Consider the following 25083-nt stretch of genomic DNA (forward strand, 5'->3'; position numbering starts at 1 on the left):
TGTAACAGATCAGAGGATGAAGAAAAGTGAGGTCAGGTATTTCCTTGGATTTATCCCATGAGTTTGCCTATGGTTGGCTATTTTATTCAATAAACAGTCATTGGTCCTTTCAATTCTGCCAAATTTATTCAACTCTCTAAACTTGCGGGTTCTTCCATTTTCCTCATTTGTATTAATTTCCTGTGGCTGCCATAACAAAGTACCACAAACTGAGTGATTTAAAACAGAACTTGTTGTTTTAAACTTCTGAGGCCAGAAGCCTAATATCAAGGTGTCAGCAGGGTTAGTTACTTCTAAGGTCTGAGAAGGGATACCAGGTTCCATATCTCTCTTCTAATTTCTGGTACCCTTAAGTGTTCCTTGGTTTACAAATGATGCTATCCCTGTGTCTTCACACTTTCTTTCTTCTCTACAGGTCAACTCTGTACCCAAAAATGTCCCCATTTTTATAAAGATACCAGTCATATTGGAGTTGAGCCCACCCAAATGACCTCATCTGAATTAATTTATAGGCAGACATTATTTTCAAATAAGATCACATTCATAGGCACTGGGGGTTAGGACTTCAATATCTTTTGGGGAGACATGATTCTACCTATAACTTTATTCTCCTAAGCTAAGGAATGAAAATAACCTAGCTGCCACTAGCTCTAGTTCTGGTTCTATTAACATATACTTTTGTAAAATTTCTGCATAATTAACTTTTTAATTATTATATTTGAGTATGTCATCTGTTTATTGTCAGGCATCTAATTATATAAAAATAACAGAAAAAGTGGTAACTTAATACCAGAATGCTGGCAAAAGCAATAACATGATGTGGTCACCAATCTGGATGTAATTTTGAACGTAATGCAACAGGATTTGCTAAAGAACTGAATATGAGGTATGACAAAATGAGGTAAGTACATGACCTTTGACCTAAGTTACTGGAAAAATGGTGTTGCCATTTACTGAGATGGAGAAGGCTATGAAAAAAAGTAGTGTAAGGGAAAGTATGGTATCAGGAACTCAGTTATGAATATGTGAAGTCAGAGACATCCATTAGACAACTAAGAGGAGGTCTTGGGTATATATTATTTACCATTTAGGAAGAGGTCTGTCAGTGTACATTTGAGAATCATCAGTGAACAGACAGCATGATAATCCATTAGGCTGATTAAAAATCAGAAAAGGATTAAGTGTAGATAAAAAAGAGATTCTTGGAACTCTAAAGTTGATAGAGAAATACATAGCAACAAATAAAATTGAAAATGAAAGAGCAGCCATAACACAGAAGGAATATCAGGCAACTTGGGGGTCAGAAGGAAGTAGGATGATTTTTCAAGGAAGACAGCATTCAACTCTATCATATGCCACTGGTGGGTCAGGTAATACAAGTTCTAAGAACTAATTATTGGATTTCCTTAGAGTCTATGGAAAGAGCTAGAGATAGCACAGGCACAGTCTTTCGCACAGCTTGGGCCCCAAGTTAGACTACTAGACGATTTTGGAACTAATGTGAAAAGGGTTAAAACAATTGTGTCACATGCCACTTACAAGGGATATTTACTTTTGGAGGGTTCATTTTAAAACTTAATTATCAACTTTAACTTAGCAGTGGTTTATCCTAAAGGGTGGAATTGGCTGAAAGTTTAATTTTGTTACTCTACAAAAGTTTATATTGTTTTATAAGGAACATGCTATTTTTGTAATTAAAAATAAAAAGAACACATTTCAAAATGTACATAGTAGGGGATTAACTTTTAGTATGACAGTATAAGGAGCTCTGCTGCCCACCCAGAGGCAGAATTTGTGAAAATTATTAAAACACTCATCCAAAGCATCTAGAAAAAGTCCTAAGGGCAAACAGAAAATGCAGAAAGATCTAGTCAAGAAAACCTGTGAAAATGTGGTAAGAAAAGCAAAAATCTGGCATTTGAAACAATACTCCCCCTCCCTCCACTCTCCCAGCACAGCAGAGCAGACACTCCAATCCCATGGCTGCATATTGCGACCAAGAACACAGGGCTTCCACTCCCCTGAGTTCCTAGCCCAGGGCTCTTTCTGGGAGAAGCAGGGCTTTAACTTTCCTCATCCCATTCAAGATGACTGCTGTTCAGGCTAACTCCTGGGCCAGTGAGTTGGGAATGGCATGTTTAAACAAATCTTTCTTAGATTAAACAACCAATTTCACTTCAGGGTTGTGAAAAATTACCTTTTTTGTCTGTTCATTTCCCCAAAGACAGAATGTTGAATTCTCATAATGTAATTCACAAGTATAAAAGGCCCAGCTAGACAGCTGACCTGACCAAGAACATGTTCTCATGTGTGAATAATGTACAATTATTGTGATTCAGTAGCATATATTTTATGTGTGAAAATGTTACTTTGACTACTTCGGTAATATTGTAAACGTGAAATTCATTTTTAAAAGCACAAAGTACCTGTCTCCTTCAGAAAAATCAATCAGTATAACAAATTCAAGGCAAAAATTCAATTTACATGTCTGAGCCTTTTTGCCCCATCTCCCAAATACTACCCAAGCTCTCTATATTACAATCCCCTTATCTGTTCCTAATTATTTTTATCAATATTACAGTATATTATAAAGATCTTTCTCTTGAGAATGTTCTTCATCTTTCATTTACATCTTGCCCCACTCTCTATTGCTTCTTACATACTGTTCAACTTCACTAAAACACGTTTGCTTTTTCTTTCACATGATTCTTTGAAGACTTACAATTCATTATTCAAACTACAGGAAAATATAGCTGGACAATCAGTTTAACTACCCAGATTTATGCAATAATATACTTCTTAGAACATTATTTTTTGCATATATCCTTTTTTTATTGAACTATCATTGATACACAATCTTATATTGGTTTCAAATATATAACACAATGGTTTAACAGTTAGCCATATTATTAAATCCACACCCCTACTAGTGTGGTTACTATCTGTCAACAAAGAAAGATGTTACAGAATCAGTGATATATTCTCCATGCTGTACTACTCTCCCTGTGACCAATTTATACTACAACTGAGAATTTTGTGACCCTTTATCCCCCTCACTATCCTCTCCCACCCACTCTGATCCCTCTCCCATGGTAGCCACAAGTCACTTCTCAGTGTCTATGAGTTTATGAAGATATAGGTATGTACAGACATAAGACTGGTCATTTAAATGTTTCATATTAGAAATATATTATGCGAGAGGTGGAGCCAACATGGTGGCGTGAGTAGGAGAGTGGGAATCTCCTCCCAAAAACATATATATTTTTGAAAATACAACAAATACAACTAATCCTAAAAGACAGACCAGAAGACACAGGATAACAGCCTGACTACATCCACACATGCGAGAGCCAAGAGCCTGGTGGAAGGGCATTATTTACAATAGCCAAGAATTGGAAGCAACCTAAATGTACATTGACAGATGAATGGATAAAGAAGATGTGGTACATATACACAATGGAATACTACTCAGCCATAAGAAAAGGGCAAATCCTACCATTTGCAGCAACATGGATGGAGCTGGAGGGTATTATGCTCAGTGAAACAAGCCAAGCAGAGAAAGAGAAATACCAAATGATTTCATTCATCTGTGGAATATAAGAACAAAGGAAAAACTGAAGGAACAAAACAGCAACAGAATCATAGAACTCAAGAATGGACTAACAGGTACCAAAGGGAAAGGGACTGGGGAGGATGGGTGGGTAGGGAGGGATAAGGTGGGGGGGAGAAGTAGGGGGGTATTAAGATTAGCATGCATGGGGGGGTAGGAGAAAAGGAAGGGCTGTACAACACAGAGAAGACAAGTAGTGATTCTACAACATTTTGCTACGCTGATGGACAGTGACTGTAAAGGGGTATATAGGGGGGACCTGGTATAGGGGAGAGCCTAGTAAACAAAATATTCATCATGTAAGTGTAGATTAATGATAAAAAAAAAAAAAAGCAGTTCCTGTGTGGTGACCTCCAATGAGTTCTACACAATGATATAAAGGGCATATAAAACTGTAGGCAAAGGGTCTGTTTGTGTTTATACAGAGGATCAAAGCCTAATTGGGCTACCCCGAAAATGAACTAAGATATGATATGAAAAAGAACTTCCAACATCAGCACTCTCAGGAAGACTCATGCCAGAAGATGATCATCAAAAAAACCCCAACAAAGATCCACGCACTGCTACAGCTGTAGATGCACTCATCCCACCAGCTCCTGGACTTGCCATGGGAATGAGGAAGGAGATATCTAAGCTGGCCTGTGCATACAGTAAAACAACAAATTTGACTGGATCTATACTGTTGGAACTCAACCAAGAATTAGGAGAAGTGCAAATTGTAGCGCTCCAAAATCTTACAAGTACAGACTATTTACTGTTAAAAGAACATAGGGGATGTGAACAGTCCCCAGGAATGGAATGTTTTAATTTGTCTGATTTCTCTCAGACTGTTCAAGTTCAGTTGGACAATATCCACCATATCATAGATACGTTTTCACAAATGCCTAAGGTGCCTAACTGGTTTTCTTGGTTTCACTGGAGATGGCTGGTAATTACAGGTATGCTTTGGTTATGTAACTGTACTCCTATTATGTTAATGTGTGTGCGCAATTTAATTAGTAGTTTAAAACCTATACATGCTGAAGTTACTCTACAAGAAGATATGTCAAAGAAATAATCAATCTTCCCAGGTTTTCTGCCGCCTGCTACTTCTATAGCTTTTCTTCTTCCTTCCTAAATACAACCCTTAAATAGAATTCATGCCTCATATCGAATTTACCGAGTATCATAATTCTTCCAAGTGGTAAAGACACCTCAAGACAAATGCTGGGCATAGAAGCCACAGGGCATAAATATGCAAAGAAGTAAAAAGCTAACCTTTTCAAACAATATTGCTTCTCTCTCTTACCAACTTTACATTTCCCTGTATGGCCCCGGAAGATGACTGGTTAGCCAGAGACAGGTAAGATTCCTCAAGGGAGGAACAACCTAAGATAGGCACAGTCGCAGGGGGGCCATCAGGTGAGAAAAAGGGGGATCAACAGAGGTGAGGCTTAGAACCTCCCCCCCCCATTCTGAGAGAAATCTTCTGCATACGTGGATGTTTTATGGCCCTTGTCTAGCTTGGATTAACACATAGTCTACAGGCACACACCTGATCCTCTACATTTGCTCTCTTACAACACTAAACTATGTTTTCTACCTTTAACTTGTATCTACCTACCACTTCAGCATTTTATTAAAAATAATAATAATAAAGAGATAAATGTGGTATCCACATATAAATCAAGTATAAAAATCAAATGAGTATTCATATTTGAACTGTTTATAGTTCATAATGCATGAGCAAAACCGAAAGTTTCTGTGATGACTGCCCTTGTACTGTTCACCATGTAACTTATTCACTATGTAAGAATTTGTTCTCCATGTAAGAACTTGTTCGTTATGCTTCAGAAGATTGGAGACTGATGAAAATTAGGCTTGGGGTGGATTAATGATTGTGCATTGAGCATTGACCCCCCTATACAGAATTTTATTATTGTTAACAACCATTTGATCAATAAATATGACAGATGTCCTCACACACACACAAAATATATATATATATATATACACACTTCCAATTGTAAAATAAATAAGTAACCGGGATGTAATGTATAGCATAAGGAATATAGTCAAAATATTGTAACAACTTGGTATGGTGATAGCTGGTACCTAGAATTATCATGTATATAAATGTTGAATCACTGTGTTGTACACATGAAACTAATGTAATACTGTGTGTCGGCTACCCTTCAATAAAAAATAATTATCTAAAAAAAAAAAAAGAAAGAAAGAAATATATTATGCAATATATAGGTATATATATTTGAGTAAGATGTATATGGTACCTGCACTCTAAATAGACTACTGAAAAAATATATTTTTTAATCATTCACACATACTGAAGTGGAAGGATCAGATAAGTGCATTATTTATTCAAGGCATTCCATTTCTGGTGGTAGAGCTTATACCGTTTCACTCACTCTAAAGTTAGTTTTCAAATATTTTTATATGTTATCTTATTTTACTGAATTACTTCCACCTGCATAGGTAGATAAACCACGACAGTATGAAATTAGTATTATTGCCCTTATGGTATGTTAAAAAAATCAGTTAAGATTAATTACTAACATGAAGAAAACAAGGGCTTTAGAGTAAAAAAAAAAAAAAAAGTTTAGTTTGAATAGGTTTCCCCACTAATAAGCTTAATAGCACTGAGCTGTTTAGCCCCCCCAACCCTGTTCCTCATCTATATAAAACAGAAACAGTAATGTATACTCTTAGGTTATTACAGGCAAGAACATAATAAGCTGAAAGAATTTCGAGTAAATTTTTGAGGGGTATTAGTAAATCTGTTGCACGTAAGAAATATTTATGGAAGGCTTCCATTTTTTTTCTCTTCAACTGCTTCACTGGAACTGTAGTAGGAAGGAAATGGGCCACAAAGATGTCTAAATCCTAGTCTCCTGTGGCAAAAAGGATTTTGCAGATGAGATTACTTAAAGGATCTAGAGATGGGGAGGTTATCCTGGACTTTCCAGGTGGGCCCATTGTATCCCCAGGTCCTTATAAGATGGAGGCAAGAAGGTCAAAGTCAGAATACGGAGATGGAGCGACTGAGGCTGATACCAGGGTGACGTCACTTGTCACTGATGAAGGACTTATGAGAAAGGAATGCGGATGCAGTTTTAAACTTCTTACTGCCAGTATTGTAAGATAATATGTTTGTGTTGTTTTAAGCCACAGTTTGTGGTAATCTGTTAGAGCAACAACAGAAAACTAATACAGGAACCTACTGTTAAAGCAAGCAAAGCTTTAAGGAGAGCCCAGAAAGCAGAGGCCATGAAAAACTTTGAAGAACTACTCCCAGGCAAAGATAATCTGCATTTATTATCTTTTGATCAAAAATTTCTTCAAGCCACCCGCTTACTTTCATTTACACTTGGGTACAATAAGATTTCACAAATTAAAAACTTGTACTGAGAGTAAAAGTTCTTATTGGTTGATATTTATTCTATTTTAGGCAGTTAAATGCAGTGATATACAGCATGTCACTTATTAGTCCTATTGAGATAAGGCAGTTTGAGGTCAATACTACTATTATTTGATTTTACAGAAAATCAGGTATGAAAAGGAACCCAGCTAACATCATATAACGAGTAAGTAACACAGCACAGAATCAAGCTAATAGGTAACCAGACTAGACTGACATCCTTCTCACATTTAGCCATTATAAAACTGTAAATATCAGTCATAACTTGGTGAGAATTAGTGTGTCTGATTGTTTTCTAGATAGTAGCTAGTGGGATGGGATTTTAGTACAGGAAAAATGAACACATTTGATACACAGAACCTAGATTATCTTTGAGTCATTTATAAATTACATGGCTGAGTATGCTATTTGTGAAAACAGACATTAATAAGGGAGGACTGAAATGAAGGTTGTGGATAAAATGAAAGTTCCTTTGGCCAGGATTCTCACCTGGCCCTGGTTGGCTAGCTCACTGCAAACATGTGGGCACCATGTTGGTATTGACTCTTATAAAGAGATCCACCCAGTGCTCTGGGCCACACGGCGGCACAGCTGCAAGGCTGCAGGAGAGCAGAGCAGAGGCTGAGTGGTGGCAGCACTGAGGACAGAGGCCCAGAGGACAGCTGTGGGGGCAGAGAGGCCCAGAGGCAGAGACCTGCTTGCTGCAGGCAGAATTGCTCTGAGTGGATGGGATTCTAGTGACTGACCTGCCACTGTGGGAATAAAGTTGGGTATAACCCTTTCACCTCAAGAACATTTTACTGTCATTTCTTTGGTCACACTGAATCCATAGTAAACTTGGCAAGGGCTGAAACCGATTGGTCAGACAAGGCAGATATATGTATAAAGTAAGCTTTTATTTTCCTTCTAATGTTTCCCAAGATTGGCTAGACCCCCACAATCAGGACAAGAAACTTGTCCTCTTTTAAATCAAATTCACCTGCCCTCAAGTCCCAAGCCTTTATCACAATTACTATTATGTTATCCACTTTTCATTTTTAGTAACTGTGATCTGATCTAAGACCAAACAATCATTTATAACATTATTTTTATAGAAAAATGTATCCTAACTTCCAAAGAGCCAACTGACAAATGAGCTTTTAGATGACAATGAGTTTAGGAGCTTTAAATTGCATGTGGGATAATTTGGCAAGTGAAGCACAACATAAAGTTAATCAGCTAAAAATACTCATGACTAGGTAAGCCTTCAGTTATTAAAAATAAAACTGTTGTCTTTCTAGCCACAATGCTCAGATGAAGTTAAATCACTTTGCCCAAAGGCAGTCAAAGATGGTGGCATGGGAAAATGTTAAACTCAACATCTCCCATGGATAGACTGAATCTATAGCTACATATGGGACAACTTCTTCTGAGAATTCAAGGATCTGAGAACTAGCTGAACAGCTCCTTCACAACAAACAGTAAGGGACCACACTGAGATGGGTAGGAGAGGCAGAGAAGCGGTCTCCCCAAAAGCCCAACCCCTGGCATGGTGACCCATAGCAAGGTGAGATCTCACAAATCCAGAGCTCCTCCCTGAAGAGTGAGGGGTTCAGGCCCCACATCAGACACTTCAACCCTTGGGACCTGCCACAGAGAGACAATCCCCCAAAATGTTAGGCTTTGAAAAGCAAGGGGGCTCATGGCCAGGAGACCTAAAGGACTGTAGGGAACTGAGATACTTATATTAAAGGGTTTGTATATAGATGCACTCACCCCTGGGGTCAAGTAAAAAAGAAGCAGTTTGAAAAGTGCCTATACCATATGTGAAGGAGACATATTTGCTAATCTTAAAGTGTCAGCTGGAGTAGAGACAGGCTGGGAGACTCGCTAGGGTTGGAGGCATTGAGGGGCACCATTATGCATTCTCCTTTTACCTTGACAGCTCTAGCAGGTGTGCCCTGGCCCTGTACTCTCCCACTCTAAAGATAGTGGTGTGCCCCAGCCCTGCACTCTACAGAGGCCTCACAAAAGCCAGGGGGCACATACAGTCCTCACAGGGGACACTCCTTGACTGTCTGGCTCTGGTGGTCAGGGGGCCTTGCATTCCTAAGTCCTGCAGGACTATAGCAATTGGAGAGACAGTACTTGGCAGGCTACCACCCCCAAGGCACTACACAGATAACAGACTGAAACAAACTCTGTCTTTCTGTGAAAATGACCTATATACTTGTCCTTAGCCTAAGGGGCAGACTTCAGGTTTGGTATACATCTAGGCATTTATAGGGGATCTCAGAGAACATGGGCCAATGGTTGCCTCTCCCCAAAATGGAACTTGTAAACTCATCTGAAGCCCCAATTTTTGCAACCATCACCCAGGGGACACCTACACATTGCCTGGTCTGGTGGCCAGCAGGGTTTACAATTGTGATCCCAAAGGACTGTATATATTTGCATATTTTAAAAGCTGCTGGCTTAGGGTCAGGCTTCCAATCAGCTTGAAACTAGGTGCTGAATGTGATTTCCTCCCTTTGGATCACTGACAGGTATTGGCAACCCTCAATAACTGGGAGCTATCAAAAATAAATCAGGCCACTTAGACACCCACAAAGGTTCAAGAGACAACCAAGAGCTGGGGCAAGGTTAAAAGCTAAGCTTAATTTCCTATGCAAGGTCAGTCCTTTAAGACTGGGAGAGATAGCTGCTTCACCTAATACATAGGCACACAGAAAGTCAAGTAAAATGAAGAAACAGAGGAATATGTTCCAAATGAAGGAACAAGATAAAGTCCCAGAAAATAAAAAATCTTAATGAAATGGAGATTAGTAATTTACCTGATAAAGAGTTCAAAATAATGGTTGTAACAATGCTCAATGAACTTGGGAAAACAGATGAACACAGTGAAGACTTCAACAAAGAGACAGAAAATACAAGAAAGTATCAAACAGAAGTCACATATCTGAAGAACATAGTAATTAAACTGAAGAATATACTGCAAGGGTTCTACAGACTAGATAAAGCAAAATAAAGGAATCAGTGATCTATAAGACAGGGTAGTGGAACTCACCTAAACAGAGCAGTGAAAAGAAAAAAGAATTTAAAATGGGAAGATAGCTTAAGGAACCAATGCAATAATATCAAGCAGAATAACATCTGCATTATAAGGGTGCCAGAAGGAGAAGAGAGAGAGAAGGGGGAAAAGAACTTATTTGAAGAAATAATAAATGAAAACTTCCCTAACCTGGGGAAAGAAATAGACATCCAAATCTAGAACACACAAAGTTCCAAATAAGATGAACCCAGAAAGATCCACAACAAGACACAATATAATTAAAATGGCCACAAGCAAAGGCAACAAAAGCAAAAGTAAACAAGGCAGACTACATCAGACTGAAAAGCTTCTACACGGTAAAGGAATAAATCAACAAAATTTTCTCCCTACTGAATGGGTAGAAAACATCAATAAATCATATTGTTAATATCTCAAATATATAAAGGTGATAAGGTGTTAATATCTCAAATATATAAAGAACTCATAAAACCCAATAGCTAAAAAGCAAACAATCTGGTTAAAAGATGGGTAGAGGACCCAAACGGACATTTTTCCAAAGAAGACATACAGATGGCCAAGAAGCACAGAAAAGATGCTCAACATCACTAATCATCATGGAAATAGAAATCAAAACAGCAATGAAACATCACTTCACAACTGTTAGAGTGGCATTACTAAAAAGATAAGAAATAACAAGTGTTGGTGAGAACGTGTAGAAAAGGGAACCCTTGTGCACTGTTGCTTGGGAAGGTTTCTCAAAATATTAAAAGTAGACCTACCACATGATCCAGCAATTCTACTTCTGAGTTTTTATCCTAAGAAAATGGAAATAATAATTCAAAAAGATAGATGCACCACTGTTCACTGAACCATACTTAGAATAGCCAAGAAAGAGAAACAACCTAAGTGTCCTTTGATGAAAAAGAGTGGTATATGAACACAAAGGAATACCACTCATCCATAAAGAATGAAATTATTTTCATTTGTGACATGAATGGACCCTGATGGTATTATGCTAAGTGCAAAAAGTAATATACAAAAAGACAAATACTATTCGATCTCACTTATATGTGCAACCAAAAAACAAAACTAATACACAAAATAAAATACACAGGTACAGAGAATAGAATGGTGGTTTCCAGAAGTGGGGGTGGATGGGAGGATGGTGAGCAAAATGGGTAAAGGGGCATCAAGAGGTACAATCTTCCAGTTATAAAACAAATAAGTCATGGGGACGTAATGTACAACATGACGACTATAGTTAATAATACTGTAATGAATATTGGAGAATTGAGAAGAGTAAATCTTAAAAGTTCTCATCACAAATGCTAAAAAAAAGCAACTGAAAATTTAAAAAACTCTTAAATTAATTAAAATCAACTTGTCTCTACCTTCATTTTCAAAACTTAGCATACCACTTTTGAATATACAACTATTGAAATTTTCATATGATCTGACTCCATTCTAGACATTCCACAATGAATTGCCTGGTGGCAATTTTTAATTAACTGTTTAAACTTAAGAATATTTTGTATCACAACAAACATATTTATTAGATCTGCTACAATAGCATTTAATAAAAGCCACTTTCTCTTTTGCATTCCACTGGTTCTACCTATAAATTTCCAGCCAAGTACCCCAGGTTTTCTTTAAATTCTTTTCTGTACCACTGATTTTGATTTTCTTGAAACTATCTACTTGAGATAGCAATCCTCTATTTTTCAAGTGAGAAATTTTAATTGATAAATATAATCGTTACCTCTTAGAATTCCATCCATGTCTTCAAAAGGAAGTTTTTACATTTGAACTACTTCCAAGACCACAAAGATAGTAGAGATGTCTGGCACCCTCAAAATAACATGATTATTCCTATCATATTTCAGAGTACATACATGGTGGTTTCTAACAATGTCTTAGAGCCCATACTTTCCTAATTGATGTTGATTTTCTAGATTACTTTATATGTGATATCCAATTATAAGTTATCATGAAACTGTTCTCATGTTTCATAGACATTTACTTTGATTCTTTATTTCATAACACTTATGCAGCCCTGTTGTCAGAATTGCTAAAACTATTATATTGTCAGGAATGATGACAGTTAACCATGATCTGGGTCCCATTTGTGTGTGGCTCCTGCTGAAAAAAAAAAGTTTGATCCAAAACATAATTAAAATCTGTTACTGCATCACAAAGGGAGAAATAAAGTTACTTTTCATATAGATATGTTCTTAAGAGAAACAGGTGACATTAGGGAAAATGGCGGAGTAGAACCTCCAAAAATTCTTTTCTATGTATAAGCAATTACAACTCTATTAAAAAATAGAATCAACATGTTCAGAAATCTGGAACTTAGCCAAAGACATGCAGCAATTCTAAGAGTATTTATCCAGGAAAAACAGCTGAATCTAAAACAGTAAGTTTTATGGCATTTTAACTTGTCCTAATCACAAACCCAACCCCCCAACTTGGTGGTAATAGTAACCTTTAAAATCACCAGCCTGCAATCATAGTGAAAAACAGCACTGTGGTAGCCAACAAAGGGGGCAGAATAGTTGTGAACCTCTTCCAAAGCTCCATTTCCAGAGAACTCTAAGTATTTGACCTGTGTAGTGATTCCCTAGAAGACCTTACTTGCAGAACTCTTCATTTGACCTTACTCTGAGCCAATAAATAGCCTTCTCCATGATATAGTGGACAAGAACTGGGGAAAGCAAAGACTAACTGAATCATTAAAAGGAAAACCTATAGAATAAGGGAAGGAACTTTAAGAAGTTCCCAAATATTCCTGGGAGTCTAGAAATCCATGTGCATTCATAAGGCTGTGCACATGCCAAGGACTCTGCACATGCTCAGGAACGACCTGAGAAGGCCCTAAGATGTCACATCTGGATGACCTTGAGGCTTAGTTCAAGCAGTAAGTGAAGGCTACAGTGGACATTTCAATGGTCTGAGTGGGTGTTAAAGACATGCCTTAAGACAGACACAGAACCACTCTCAGCAAAGACAAAGATAATTATTGGTTTCAGGTGCTTAATAAAACTTCCTCTCCAAACATGAATTGACTATTAAGCTAAATAAGCAGAGACTTCAGAGGTCACACAGGATGAGGAATGCAGACTTCACAGAATTAGTTCAGAAAAGTCACTAAAACTCCAGCAACAACAGTAAGCCCTGAGGGAGGGGCCTCGTCAGATTACTCAAAAATGTCCAGTTTTCAACAAAAGAGAAAGTGAGTCTTCAAAAGAAACAAGAACTATGCAGGGAGAAAATAGAAATTCTCTCTGAGGAAGCCATTGTACTTACTAGGCAAATAATTTAACTTGGTTACTTTACATATGTTCAAAAAGTGAAGGAAGCCATGTCTAAATAAATGAAAGAAAGTATGACAACATTATACCAAATAGACAAAATTATACCAACATTATTCCAAAAAGTGAAGGAAGCCACGTCTAAATAAATGAAAGAAAGTATGAAAACATTATACCAAATAGACAGAAATTATAAAAACAAACCAAATAGAAAGTCTGGGGTTTAAAAGTGAAATAACTAAAATGAAATCTTCACTGGGTATGGGGGAGGGAGGTGAAGGGAGGTAAAATAAGATTTAAGCAGGTGAAAGAAAGAATCAACCAACTTGAAAATATATCAATTTAGATTATCCAGACTGAGAAAGAGAAAGGAAAAAGAATGAAGAAAAATTAACTGACACTGAAAGGCCTATGAGACACTGTCAAGCATAAAAGTATATCTATAATGTGAGTACAAGAGGAAAGGAGAGAAAAAGGACAAGAGAGAATATATGAAGAAATAATGAACTCCCAGTTCCCAAAATTGGATGAAAAACATGAATCTTCACTATGCATCCAAGAAACCAAAATCATTCAAAGTAGGAAAAACTCAGAGATCCACACTAGACACATCACAGTCAAATTGGCAAAGAACAAAGAGGGTATCTTGAAAGAAGAGATTTATTAGGTACACCAGATCTTCATTAAGATTAACAGCTGACTTCTCATCAGAAACCATGGAGGCCAGAAGGCAGAAGAAAGACATACTGAAGGTGCAGAAAGAAAAACAAAATATCTGTCAAGCAAGGATTCTGTATCCAGCAAAACAATTTATTAAAACTGAATAAAACAATGAAAAGTACAATATATACAAAAACTAAGAAAATTTTTCACTATCAGATTTGCACAGAACATATTTTAAACAATCCTTTAGACTGAAATGATACATGTGATGACAGGGAATAATTTAAATGAAACTGGACCCTGCCTCTCATAATATATAAAAATTATTCAAAATGGGTCAAATACCTAAATGTGATATCTAAAACTATCAAATTCCTAAAAGAAAACAGGTGCACATCCTCATGACCTTGGATTAGACAATGGTTTCTTAGATATACCTAAAGCATAAGCAACCAAAGAAATAGATGAACTGAACTTTATCAACATATAAAACATTTGTGTTTCAAAGGACACTATCAAGAAAGTGAAAAGGATACTCAAAGGGAGAAAACATTTACAAATCATATCCCAGTAGATATACCTAGACATGATGTATCTCAGCATTATATGTAATTTCCATCATATATCTAGTATCTAGCATATTTAAATATCACTTATAAATCAACAAAAAAAGACAACCCAATCAAAATATGGGCAAAGAATCTAAACAGACATTTCTTCAAAGATATACAAATGTCCTGTATACACTTGAAAATATACTTAACGTCTGGTCATTAGGTAAATGTACATCAGAGCAAAAATGACTAGGATGGATATAATCAAATAGACAATATCAACTAATAACAATTATATGAAGAAATTGGAACCTTGATACATTGTCGGTGGGAATGCAAAATGGTAGAGCTGTTTTGGAAAACAGTCTGGCAGTTCCTCACAAAGTTAAGCATGGAGTTACCATATGATTCAGCAATTCCACTCCTAGGTACATACTCAGGAGAACTCAAAACATACGTTCACACAAATATGTGCACAAACCTAACAACAATATTATTCATAGTAGCCCCAAGGTAAAAACAAACCAAATGTCCATCAGCTAATGAATGGATAAAAGAAAATGTGTATGATAGTTAATCTTATGTGTCAGCTTGACTGGGCCAGGGGATGCTCAGATATCTGGCTAAATAATATGTCTGGGTGTATCTGTGAGAGTCTTCCCAGAAGAAATTACTACTTGAACTGAATAAAGAGATGCAGCCCCCACACTCCCAAATGTGGGTGGATATTATCCAATCCACTGAGGGCCTGAAAAAAACAGTAAGATGGAGAAAGATTAAATTCTCACTCTTGCTTGACTGGTTCGTACTCTACCTGACTGAGCTCAGACAATGATCTTATCTTGCCTTTGGCACTCCCGGTTCTCAGGACTTCAGACTGGGACTGAAATTTATACCATGAGCTTTCTTCCTCTCAAGCTTACAAACCACACCACCAGCTTTCCTGGTTCTCCAGCTTGAGAAGGAAGATCATAGGACTTTTCAGCCTCCATAATCACATGACATATGTTATTATATATACATATATCTTTATATACACACACATATACATATGATATATACAACCATAATAGTAGTATCATTTACATATATATATATATATATATATATATATATAAATGTTGTCTCAGAACCCTAATACAGTGTGGAAATTCATACAATGGAATATTATTCACATGAAAAGGAATAAAGTACTAAAATAAAGTCCTGAAACATGCTACAACATAAGTAAACCTTGTAAACATCAAGCAAAGTAAAAGAAACCATATGCAAAAAGCCAAATTTTCAAAACAGTTAAATGTAATTCAAAGGCCATATGATTCATTTAATGAAATGTCCATAAAGGGAAAATCCATAGAGACAGAAAGTAGATTAGTGGATGCCAGGACCTGGGGGAAGTTGGGAATGGGGAGTGACTGATAATGGCCATACAGTTTCTTTTTGGAGTGGAAACTGATATGGAATGGTGCACAACCTTGTGAATATACTAAAAAGTGTGAATTTTATGATATGTGTATTGTCTGTAAAAAAAGAAAATAAACTATAAATAGATATTAACAATTGATTTAAAATTCAAAAGAAAGAGAACCTGCTAGATTTATAGCAAACAGCCTTATGGCCTTATTTTCAACTGATTCATGAAGGTCCCTAAAATATCTCTAGATTTTAATAAGAAATAGGAATGCCATGAGCATGCTGTTTTAATCAATTTAATAGCCCTCAGTGTCTCACAAGTTTTTCCTGCAATTTTACCAAAGTAGTTCCTGAGAAATCAGACTTAAGAAGAGTAAAGATCATTTTATTAAATTAAGTATCCCATGAACATACGTCTACTAAGTATAAACAAACCAATCCCTAGAAATGCTTTAATAGTGGTCTTCACCTATAAAAAGTGGTAGGAAATCATACAAATTTGTTTCTGCTCCTAGGTTCCTAGGCCAGGAGGTAAGTGGTTGTTTCTAAGCTGCTACGTGTGTGCATGTGTGTGTGTGTGTGTGTGTGTGTGTGTGTGTGTGTGTAAAACACAGTAAGAGTGACAGCACCCAAGTTGATGTAGATATAGCAATTACTTCACATTAATATATAGTTTAAGAGAATTTCTTCATCTTCAAACCAGAGGGGAAAAATGCAGTTGACATACAGACTTTCATTTCATCCTGTCCAGAGTGATTTCTGGCCTGTCATTCTTAAGACAGTTTGGAAAAGAAGACTGACATCCTGACAGCCTCCTTATCCCTATTTGAGAAGACACAACTGGCTGGGCTTTTCTGAACTCACATGTCATTAAGACTGCCACATTACTGAGAAACAAGTGCTGCAAACTGCAGTAATTGTGATTACAGAAATAACCTTCTCTGATCAATTATTTCTCACAGAAAAGGGGTTCTCCAAAGTGTATCAAATAATTCTTAGGTGTTTCCTTAGTTGGAACCCAGCTAGAATTGATTCCTCTTTCCTTGGACTTATGTCACATTTTCTGTATACCTCTGGAAATCAAGTTCCCACAAACCAAAAAAAAAAGGCATTTGGGTTTTATTTTACCTTGTGTAGACTTCGTTATGTGTTATACTTATTAAATTTTAATTTCCTTGAGAGTAGGTAGCATGTTATTTTTAACTGCCCCATACATAGATCTGAAGATAGACATTCAATAACTATTTGTTAAAAGAACAAATGAGCAAATAGAAGTACATTCATTGGTAATGTTGAAAGACAACTTAAGCCCTTGAGAATTCAAATGAGCCTCCGTATTTTTCTAATATATTTATATTCAAATTTTTCCAAGTATGCCATACAGACTTAATATGTAGATTAGTTGTCTTATGCAAATGTCATTAATGTATTACCATTTTCTGAAATACACATTTTAAGTTTTGGAGATAAATGATTTCTACTGTACAATTTTATTTCATATAGATCACTTGAAGAACTTAAAATGCTTTTCCAAGATGCATGTAATTACCAACATCACACTTGTACTAAGTGTAGGGAATTCCTAGAGATACGATTTTCTGTGCCAGGGTTGAGCAGGTCCTCTCCCCTTCTTCCACAGAAATAGAGTTATAGTGGAGCACATGGCTGCCCAACTAGAGATGACATTTCCCTGCTTCCTCTGAAGAAGCTTCTTTCTGAAGAGCCTCCTTTGAAAATAGGTTGTAAGGAGAGTGACTGTTAGAACTGTTCAGTCATCTCCAATGTAAAAGGTAGCCCACTTTTCTAGTGATCCCCTATCTTCTTAATGTGTAGTAAAATTCTAATAATGATGTGTTTCCAATCAAGCTCTGATTATGGAGATAAGGATCACAACCTATAGACTACCAGGCAAGAGAATGGAAAAATTCGGCCCAGTATTACCATGTAGAGAATAACCATCATGCAGTCTGGATATATGGCTTGGGACTGCCATACAAAAAAAATAAATGTACTTCTCTTTCCTATAAACAATTGTACTTTGGGATATTTTGCTATAGCAACTTACCATGAATAATAAATTTCCAAAATAGATAGGAGAGATCAAATTTATTGGGCTCCCTTAAGGCTAGAGTCCAGGCCAGGGTCCTACCTCTGAGAATTAGATACACTTAAGCAAGACTTTGATTAAGAAGTTACTGAAGCAAAGAGCAGGCTCTGCATAATATATATTATAATGAGAGTAATGTATATATATTAAATATTTGACAAACTGTGTGCATAGATAGCTACTTATTAGATTATGGAATTAAATACATTCCAAAGAATTAAAAAATGAAACAAAAATAACAGGTTCTATTTTGAAAACTATTAAAATATAGAGTTACAAAGTGAAAATTTTCTCATGGCTGCCAGTAGCAGCTATTTTCTTTGTTGCTAAATTTTGGGTTAAAGTCTCTGTTGTGCTGTAACAAATCCATTTGATAACAATTGTTCCTTTACCCATTCTTTAGCATTTACAAAATGAAACATATTTCACCAAGGTATGTATTGGCTTAGCATTGGTTTAGACATGAAGAAATTTTGGATGCAAATGCAAGACACAGTTAAAGCATTTAAACGCCATCACTGTGAAAATGTGACATCTCCATTAGTATAGATCTTATTTTTCTCATATCTGAGTGGAGAAGGTTGGTCTACACTGCATATTACTGTATTTCTAACTGAACATTTGTTGCTTTACAAATAACAGTGAGGAAGACATTTAGCTGATTGAGTAAAAAAGACAAAAATATTTAGCAGTGATAGAATGAAGACATTAAAGAATATTTTACAATGCTATTTTAAGTTTGAGGAAGTATCAAAAGAGTGCCCTCAACATTTATGTATATTTTTGTTGCTATTTAGAGTGTTTGTAAATGAATCAACCAACTGGCATATAAATTTCAGCATTAAGATAACTGGGACTTTTGTTTAATTTAAATTTCTGAGTGATAATCAGATCATATTGATCATCAGATTTATTGTCTCATCACAGATTGGGAATGAAACACATCATCTCTAAGGTTGTGTGACAGATTTCAGGTTTAGTTTAATGGATAACAGACTTTTTTATTGAGATATATGTATGTTTTGTTAAGAAAAAAATAAGTAAAACAACACCAAAATTTGTAGAATGCCGAAAGGGACATTTAGAGGTTTAACTAAATTCATGAAATACTAAAGAATCTGATACCAAAAATCTGCCCATTGCTATCAGAAGCCAAGTTATATCCAGGCTTGAGGGACTCTGCTAAAGAAAATGGCTGTGATCAGGAATTCCTAATAACAAAAGGTTGAATTTCAGATTTTCGGTTTAGTAGCCTACAAGGCCTAACATACTGATTACCATGGGAAGATATTTTACAAGAGACTTCTAATAGAACTGATATATTTTAGAAAGCATGAAAAGTGTTTTAACAATCACTTTTCTCATGTTGCAGGCAAATATGCAACTTCCAAAGTTGTGGAAGAGAAGGAATGTGGTTCCTTCAAATTCAATCTTTGCCACCTAAATTACTTTTCACCTTTAGAGAGTAATAATTGAAATTTGTGTTTCACTTTCAAAATAATAAGGGAAAATCATAATACTGCATCAAGCTTTTTGAAAGTCTCTTATGATTTTGAGGTTCATGTAAAACTAATTTATATTTAGAATTTAGAGTAGCAGAGGTCCATTACTATTGGTTAATTGAGTATGTTTGTTATATGACATAAAAAGAAATATGAATGACCAATATTTAAGAATGCAGAAAAAAGGAAGAGAAATTTGGTATGACATTAATATAATCTATTATTTTTATTATTTTTCTGATAAATCAATATATATAGACATATATCTACATATGGATTTTGTGATATTCATAGTCATTGTAAAAACATATTTAGTTTTTTTCTTCATATATGCCTTAGACAACAATATAACTTATCCAAAGTACAGCATTATAGCCAGATTCTATAGTGATGTTACCTGAAATTTTACTCCTCTTAAAGAAAAGCTTCAGTGACAGGAAAATTTTTAAAAAATGCTTAATTGCTAAAGCAGCTATTGCATTTTCTAATAAAAATGGAAATTCAACTTTAAGAAAGCAGAATGTAAATATTTAGGGCTCTTTTTTTTCCATTTAGTATCTGGTAGAGAAAAGAAAAATGCTCACATCTGGACTTGTGTTTCTTTTGAGGTCATTCTCTGTGTCTACTCAGCTCTTCCATATCCTCATAATGGACAGAAGAAAAATATAAGAGGGCTGAATAATCTGAAAGGACACAATTAAATTTTTTTTTTGGTGTGTGTGCATGTGTGGGATTTCATTATTTGCCTAAGTTTAAAAAAAGGGTAATAGCAATATTTTCTAGATCAACAGTATGTGCAATGCATTAAATGTTAAAAGTAACTATGTCATCTAAAATTTATATTCCATGCTTATCATGAGCCAGGACTATTTTAACTGGCTTAAATGTATAGGAGATTTCAATGACCATATGAGTGAAATATTACTGAAATATTACTTTGACATTTTTATATTTGCACAGTTCTCTTTTGTGCTGTAAAAGAAATTTTATTCCAGTTATTCAAAGACTTTTTACCCAGTGACCTTAGTTTTTACACATGAATTGTAGAAACTGTGGAATAAGCAAGGCTACTGAGTTCTTTGAATGTCTCTATCACTTTTCCTTCTTTGCTCTCTTTCCCGTGTTTGGTAGAAGAAACAATACACCTAGGAATGGGTAAACCTGGAATACACCCCTGGATTATTGGTCTATTCATGGCAAGGAAGTCACCAAAGGTAGATGCTGAGGTTCTTCTTAATAAAAGCAGTAAACACTTAATAAAGAGTAATTATAAAGAAATAAGGGAACAATTACTTTAAAAATTTCTACATTTATTCAACAAGCAAATGAAAATATATTGCTCATTTTAGTTACTTAAAAATGAAGTTAGTCAAACTAGAAATAAATAATGCAAAGAAAATGAAAAAGCTGACAAACACATGGAGGCTTAACAACATGCTCCTAAATAACCAATGGATCAATGACCAAATAAAAAGAGAGATCAAGCAATATATGGAGACAAATTACAAAAATAATTTAATATCAAAAAAATCTGTGGGACACAGCAAAGGCCATGATAAAAGGTAAGTATATTGCAATACAGGGCTACCTCAGGAAAGAAGAACAATCCCATATGAACAGTCTAAGCTTACAATTAACAAAACTAGAAAAAGAAGAACAAATGAGGCCCAACATCAGTAGAAGGAGGGACATAACAAAGATTGGAGCAGAAATAAATTAAACTGAGAATAATAAATCAATAAAAGAATCAATGAAAGCAGGAGCTGGTTCTTTGATAAAATAAACAAAATAGACAAACCCCTAGCCAGACTTAGCAAGAAAAAAAAGAGAGTCTAGACATATATACAGAATCAGAAATGAGAAAGGAAAAATCACTATGGACACCACAGAAATACAAAGAATTATGAGAGAATACTATGAAAAATAATATGCTAACAAACTGGATAACCTAGAAGAAATGGACAACTTTCGAGAAGAATACAACTTTCCAAGGCTGTCCCAGGAAGAAACAGAAAATCTGAACAGACCAATTACCAGCAATAAAATTGAATTGGTAATCAAAAAACTACCTAGGAACAAGACGCCTGGACAAGGTGGCTTCATTACCAAATTTTATCAAACATTTAGTGGAGACCTAATACCCATCCTCCTTAAAGTTTTCCAAAAAGTAGAAGAGGAAGGAATACTTCCAAACTCATTCTATGAGGCCAGCATCACTCTAATACCAAAACCAGGCAAAGACACCACAAAAAAAGAAAATTACAGACTAATATCCCTTATCAACATAGATGCAAAAATCCTCAACAAAATATTAGCAAACCAAATTTAAAAATCCACCAAAAGGATAATCTATTGTGATCAAGTAGGATTTATTCCAGGGATGCAAGGATGGTACAATATTTGAAATTCCATCAACATCATACACCACATCAACAAAAAGAACAAAAACCCACATGATCATCTCCATAGATACTGAAAAAGCATTCGACAAAATTCAACATTCATTCATGATAAAAACTCTCAACAAAATGGGTATAGAGGGCAAATACCTCAACATAATAAAGGCCATATATGACAAACCCAGAACCAACATCATACTTAACAGTGAGAAGCCGAACACTTTTCCTTTAAGATCAGAAACAAGACAAGGATACCCACTATCCCCACTTTTATTCAACATAGTACTGGAGGTCCCAGCCATGGCAATCAGACAACACGAAGAAATAAAAGGCTTCCAGATTGGTAAGGAAGAAGTTAAACTGTCACTGTTTGCAGATGTCACGATATGTACATAAAAAACCCAAAAGAATCCACCCCAAAACTACTACAGCTAATAACTGAATTCAGCAAAGTTGCAGGATACAAAATCAATACACAGAAATCTGTTGCACTCCTATATACTAATGATGAATTAGCAGAAAGAGGAATCAGGAAAACAATTCCATTCACAATTGCATCAAAAATAATCAAGCACCTAGGAATAAACCTAACCAAGGAAGTGAAAGACTATACTCTGAAAACTACAAGACACTCATGAGAGAAATTAAAGAAGATAGCAATAAATTGAAACACATCCCATGCCCATGGATAGGAAGAAGTAATATTGTCAAAATGGCCATCCAGCCTAAAGCAATCTATAGATTCAATATAATCCCTATCAAAATTCCAATGGCATTCTTCAATTAACTAGAACAAAGAGTTCTAAAATTCATATGGAACCACAAAAGACCCTGAATACCCAAAGCAATCCTGAGAAGGAAGAATAAAGTGGGGGATATTATGCTCCCCAACTTCAAGCTCTACAACAAACCACAGTAATCAAGACAATTTGGTACTGGAAGAACAGACCCATAGACCAATGGAACAGAATAGAGAGCCCAGATATAAAACCAAGCATATATGGTCAATTAATATATGATAAAGGAGCCATGGATATACAAATGATAGCCTCTTCAACAACTGGTGTTGGCAAAACTGGACAGCTACATGTAAGAGAAGGAAACTGGACCATTGTCTAATCCCATACACAAAAGTAAACTTGAAATGGACCAAAGACCAGAACGTAAGTCGTGAAACCATAAACTGTTGGAAGAAAACATAGGCAAAAATCTCTAGAATATAAACATGAGCAACTTTTTTCTGAATGCATCTCCTCAGATAAGGGAACCAAAAGCAAAAATGAGCAAATGAGACTACATCAAACTAAAAACCTTCTGTACCACAAAGGACACCATCAACAGAACAAAAAGGTATCCTACAGTATGGGAGAATATATTCACAAACATCATATCTGATAAGGGATTAACATAGAAAATATATAAAGAACTCACACACACACACACACACACACACACACACACACACACACACACACACATATATATATATATATATATCCCCAACCTTATTTGAAGTTTTTCCTCTTTTTTTTCATCCATCCCTGCTCAGACTGAGAGTCAAACTCCTGTTACTCTCTAAAATCCACTTCTCTACTAGCATGTCTTACTGTATCCTAATTTTGAGGGATATTGTTTCTAAATATCTCCTCTCTAGTATTTTAAGTGGAAATTATCTCATTTTCTTCCAATTCATTCTCATTTTCTTCTGATTCAGAAAAGGAGTTTTTACTATTTAGAAAAACATACACAAACACAATCCTTAGCTACCGTTACTTCTTCTGATTGTTATCCTATTATTCATTCCTTCTTTGCAAGCTAAAATTCTTACACAACAGTATGTAATTATCATCCCTGATTTTTCATTTCTCTCTTCAAACTTACATCAACCACTCCACTGGAATTCCTATAAGGTCAACAAAATTCCCCTTGTCACCAAGCTCAATTATTTGTTTCAGTCCTTGTCTTTCTTTTAGCCACCCAATATATTATCACTCTCCTTGACCTTTGCATTACAGCTGTAATTTTGTATGCTTTCTCTCCCTGAATGTTGTCTTCTCCTTTAACTGTTTATCTCCTTTCTTTTCTCATCTTCTTCCTAGACTCTTTCGTTTTCTCCTTTAACAGTATTCCCTTTAAATGTGTTCTTCTCCTTTAACTTATATTAAGGACTTCTAGTGTCGTTCACCTACACTGAGTTATAGAAATGCCCATTTCTTTATAATAAAAAGAAAGTTAAGATATGGCCTCTAACATGAACTCTGCCTCTTTATTTCTTCCACTGACTACTTCAGGAGCACTTGTTTCTTGAAGTACCTCCAACTTCCTTAGCTCACAGGCTCTTTCCTATAAATCATTTGGCATCTATAGTCTGTCTCACATAGGGCAACATCTGATACCACCATTATTTTTGCTTGCTTGCTGTCTTGTACCTTTTCTGATTTTATTGTGATTTATTTTGTAAGCACCAATCTATCTATTTAGATATCCTTCATAAATACCTAAGAACACTATTGTATTTTTCACCTAAAGCCTCATCAAAATAATGTGGAATTTTTTAGTCTGTTGTACGTTGGTAACTCATGAAGAACCTACAGCAATCTAACAATTATATTTGCTTAATAAAGCAAGGAAAACAAACACAAAAAATTCAAATTCAAGAAAATAAACTATTAAGCTTCTTTTTTTTTTTTTTTTTGCCAAATTCAACTGGCATTGTTTTTTTAATTTCAGGATTTCAAATCCTTACCAAGGAGTTACCCATGAGAAGAAAAACAAAAACCTCTTGACCAAAGCTTAAAATTTTATCCTAAAACAAGAAAGAGAGAATACAACTTATTTATATTCTTTACATGAAACTGATAGGTTTTGTGTCATGAGAAGGGTGCTATTTTTCCAGTAAGTAAAGATGCCGTATACTATGAGGAGTTACCATTTAAAGAACAACCAGGAAGCAATTCAATGAAGAATTGTTAAGGATAGGTTCCTTGCTGCATTCCAATCATGTTCTTTTCACAACACAGCTTTATGGATTTTTAAAGAAATCCTGAGGGGGCACTCTCTTCCTTTTGTCCCACTGAA

This window comes from Manis pentadactyla, chromosome 2, assembly GCF_030020395.1.
Source record: "Manis pentadactyla isolate mManPen7 chromosome 2, mManPen7.hap1, whole genome shotgun sequence".
Classification (NCBI taxonomy): domain Eukaryota; kingdom Metazoa; phylum Chordata; class Mammalia; order Pholidota; family Manidae; genus Manis; species Manis pentadactyla.